This window comes from Colobus angolensis, unplaced genomic scaffold, assembly GCF_000951035.1.
Source record: "Colobus angolensis palliatus isolate OR3802 unplaced genomic scaffold, Cang.pa_1.0 Scaffold479, whole genome shotgun sequence".
NCBI classification, from domain to species: Eukaryota; Metazoa; Chordata; class Mammalia; order Primates; family Cercopithecidae; genus Colobus; species Colobus angolensis.
This window is the reverse complement of record NW_012118254.1, coordinates 408,298-412,798: the sequence shown is the minus strand read 5'-3', so window position 1 is coordinate 412,798 and position 4,501 is coordinate 408,298.

Genomic DNA, 4,501 nt, shown 5'->3' with positions numbered 1-4,501 from the left:
TTGTAGAGATCGGGGGAGGTCTCACTTTGTTTCCCAGGCTGGTCTTGAACTCCTGGGCTCAAACAATCCTCCTTCCTTGGCCTCTCAAAATGCTGGAATTACAGGCATGAACCACCATACCTGTCTTGATTTGATTTTTTAAAAAACTATTCTGGATGCCGTGTGGAGAACAGATTGGAGTGAAGCAAGAAGAAAGGCAGGAGACCAGTGAGGAGATTACTGTACCAATCCCAGGCAGAGAGAACAGTGAGAGAACAGTGGCTTGGGCTAGGGTAGTGGCTTGGGCTAGGTATTAATGTTCTCCAGAGAGACAGAACCAATAGGATATTGATAGATAGATGAATGGATAGATAGATAGATAGATAGATAGATAGATAGATAGATAGATAGATAGATAGATAGATAGATGGATGGATGGAAGGGGCTTTATTAGGAGAATTGGTTCATGTGATTATGGAGGCTAAGAGGTCCCATGACAGGCCATCTGCAAGTTGGAGCCCCTGGAATGCTGGTAGCATGCATGGCTCATTTCAAGTCTGAAGGCCTCGGAACCAGGGAAGCCAAAGTTGTAACTCTCAGTCCGAGGCCAAAGACTGGAGAACCAAGTTCTGGAGTCCAAAAACCCGAGAGCCTGGAGTTCTGATGTCCAAGGGTAGGAGAAGAGTGTTCCAGCTCCAGGAGAGAGAAGGAGAATCACCTTTTCTCTGTTTTTTTTTTTTTTTTTTTTGTGAGACAGGGGACCAGTGGCGTCCTCCTACATTGAGGGCAGATCGTCCCCACGCAGTCCACCGATTTATATACCAATCTCCTCTGGAAACCCCCTCATAGACACACCCAGAAGTAATGCATTACCAGTTCTCTAGGTATTCTTTAGTCCAGTAAAGTTGACACCTAAAATTAACCATCACTAGTGGCAACCATGAAGACGGGGAGAAGTGGAATGCTTTTAGTTATATATTTTGAATATTGAACCAACAAGATTGGTGGCAAATTGGAAGTGGGTGGTGAGCAAAAGGAAGAATCAAGAATGACTCTTAGGTTTTGGGCTTCAGCAGTTGCATGGATGGTGGTGCCATTTATTAGGGTGGTGAAGATTTGAGAAAGAGCAGGTTTGAGAGAAACAAAGGAGTTCATGTTACACTTTATGTTTATTTACTCTGAGTTGCAGACTAGCCACGTGAGTGGCAATGCCAGTTGAACCACTGAATACACAGATTGGGCTCAGGGCAGTGGTTGGGGCTGGAGAAAGAGATTTGGGAGTCACTTCTAAACTCATTCACACAGCCTTTTTCTTTCCTTTGCATAATTTTCCTAGCATAGAGGCCCAGAAGTAGGATTACTGAGTAAAATGGTATGAGCATTTAAAATTTCCTATTGCATATTGCCAGATTTTATTTTAAAGGGGTGGTATTTATTCACAGTGTTAGCAGCCAGTAACCATGCATCAATTTGGTATTCTTTCCAGCCTGACATACTGTAATTTCTTCTGCCTCCCCTTAATTTTTGCTACTATAATTGGCCAATCAGTTTTCACAATTTAGTGTGTCTTTGCTCATTAGAAAGTGTAGACATTTTCCCATATGTTTGCCTTTTAATAGTATTTCTTCTTATCTGTTTGTGCCTTTGCTCATTTTTCTATGGTGCAAGAGTGTTCTTATCATAGCTGCAAGGACACAGGCTGGTGACTGTTGGCTGTGCTCTGATGTGCTCTGATGTGTCCTGCATAAGGGTTGACACGGTTGTCCACTCTCTTTTTGAAAATTTGGAAGCTTCTGTTTTGAGCTTCCTTAACACCCTGCTCTACTGGTTTGCCGTCCGCCTCTAGCTGCCCCTTCCCTGTCTGTTTCCTAAGGAGACATCTTCTCCTGCAGCCTTCTCTGAAATGTGATGTTACTCAGAATTGTATCCTGGGTCCTTAAGAATATTTCTCATTGTAGGCCGGGTGCAGTGTCTCACGCCTGTAATCCCAGCACTTTGGGAGGCCGAGGTGGCCAGATCACCTGAGGTTAGGAGTTTGAGACCAGCCTGACAAACATGGAGAAACCCCGTCTCTACTAAAAATACAAAAATTAGCGGGTGTGGTGGTGCATGCCTGTAATCCCAGCTACTTGGGAGGTTGAGGCAGGTGAATCGCTTGAACCCAGGAGGCAGAGGTTGTGGTGAGCTGAGATTGTGCCATTGCACTCCAGCCTGGGCAACAAGAGCAAAACTCCATCTCAAAAAAAAAAAAAGAATATTTCTCATTGTAAAATATAACATGCATACATACATACATATATATATACACAGAAAAGTGCTTAAAACAAATGTATAGTTTGTACACTTGCAAAATTAGTTACAAGTGAACACCAGTGTGACTACCATGAAGGTCAGAAAGTAGAACTTTGCCAGCACCCTGAAATCTTCCATGTGTCCTTATCAATTACAATTTATCCTTAGAAGTAGCCATTCTCTTAACTTTTATGAAAATATCTTGCTTGCTTTTCTTTTCTCTCCCTCTGTCTCTGTCTCTGTCTCTCTCTTTTTTTTTCTCCGAGTCGGGACCTCACTCTGTCACCCAGGGTGGAGTGCAGTGGTGTGATCAAGGCTTACTGCAGCCTCTACCTCCTGGGCTTAAGCAATCCTCCGGCTTCAGCCTCCCCAGTAGCTGGGACAACAGACACATGCCACCATGCACAGATAATTTTTTTTTAATTGAGACAGAGTCTTGCTCTGTCACCCAGGCTGGAGTGCAGTGGTGCCATCTTGGCTTACTGCAACTCCCACCTCCCAGGTTCAAGCAATTCTCCTGCCTCAACCTCCTGAGTAGCTGGGGGTACAGGCATGTGCCACCATACCCAGCTAATTTTAAAAATATTTTTAGTAGGGGCGGGGTTTCACCATGTTGGCCAGGCTGTTCTCCAACTCCTGACCTCGTGATCCACCCACCTTGGCCTCCCAAAGAGTTGGGATTACAGGCGTGAGCCACCGTACCTGGCCTTTTTTTTTTTTTTTTTTTTACCTTTTTGTAGAGACGGGGTCTCACCATGTTGCCCAGGCTGGTCTCAAACTCCTGGGCTCAAGTTGTTACCTGTGGAGGGTGTCCAGGTTCTTAGCATTTTGAACAAAGAATTGGACAAAACACAAACAAAGCAAGGAAAGAATGAAGCAACAAAAACAAGAGATTTATTGGAAACAAAAGTACACTCCGCAGGGTGGCAGTGGGCCTGAGCAACCGCTCAAGGACCCTGGATACAGAATCTTCTGGAGTCCAAATACCCCCTAGAGGTTTCCCATTGGCCACTTGTTGTTCACCCCATGTAAATGAAGTGGTGGCCTGCAATCAGAGACTGATGTGAAGTTACAAAGTTGAACGTTTCTGCAAATGAAGACTTGGCCCACAATCAGTCTGATTGGCTGTGGATGGCAACCAATCAGAGGCTGAAGTAAAGTTATAAAGTCATACTCCTATGCAAACGTCTGATTGGTTGCAAAAAGCAACCAATCAGAGGTACTTTCAATTTTCCATCTGCAGAAAAGGTGGAGGTTTGCAAAGGGTGTAGCCAGGCGTGGAAAGTTAGGGTTTTCCTTTCAATTTAGTTCTAGGAAGTCAGCGTGAAACAGCCTTAGGTTCCCTGCCTCCAGACCCTATTCTGCCTCAAAGTGATTCTCCTGCTTTGGCCTCCCAAAGTGCTGGGATTACGGGTGTGAGCCACAGTGCCCAGCCTTGCTTTTCTTTAATTTTATCATCTACATGTGCATTCACTTTTTAAAATGTATTAAATAATGTATTTTTTTTGGAAGAGATGGAGGTCTTGCCACATTGCCCGGGTTGGTCTTGAACTCTGGGCTCAAATGATCCACCTGCCTTGGCCTCCCAAAGTGCTGGGATTACTGGCAGAGCCACTGCACCTAGCTATATGTGCATTCCTAAACAATAATTTAGTTTTGCTTGTTTTTGAACTTTATGTAAATGGAATCACACTGTATGTATTCCTTTGTGTCTTCTTTCACTCAACTTCATATTTGCATGGTTTATACATGCTGTGTGTGCTGTAGGTTTTTTTTTTTTTTTGAGACGAAGTTTCACTCTGTCACCTAGGTTGAAGTGCGGTAGCACAGTATCAGCTCACTGCAACCACTGCCTCCCAGGTTCAAGAGATTCTCCTGCCTCAGCCTCCTGAGTAGCTGGGACTACAGGTGCCCGCCACCATGCCTGGCTAATTTTTGTATTTTTAGTACAGACGGCATTTCACCCTGTTGGCCAGGCTGGTCTCGAACTCCTGACCTCATGATCTGCCTGCCTCGGCCTCCCAAAGTGCTGGGATTACAGGCGTGAGCCACGGAGCCTGGAGCCTGGCCGTGGCTGTAGTTTAATTGTCATTTCTGTATAGCATTCCACAATTTATTCATTCTGTTCTTGATGGACTTTTGGGTTGTTTCCAATTAGGGCTGTTATGTACAATGATGCTTTGAACCTTTATATATCTTTCTTTGTTTCTTTGTTTCTTTTTTTTTTTTT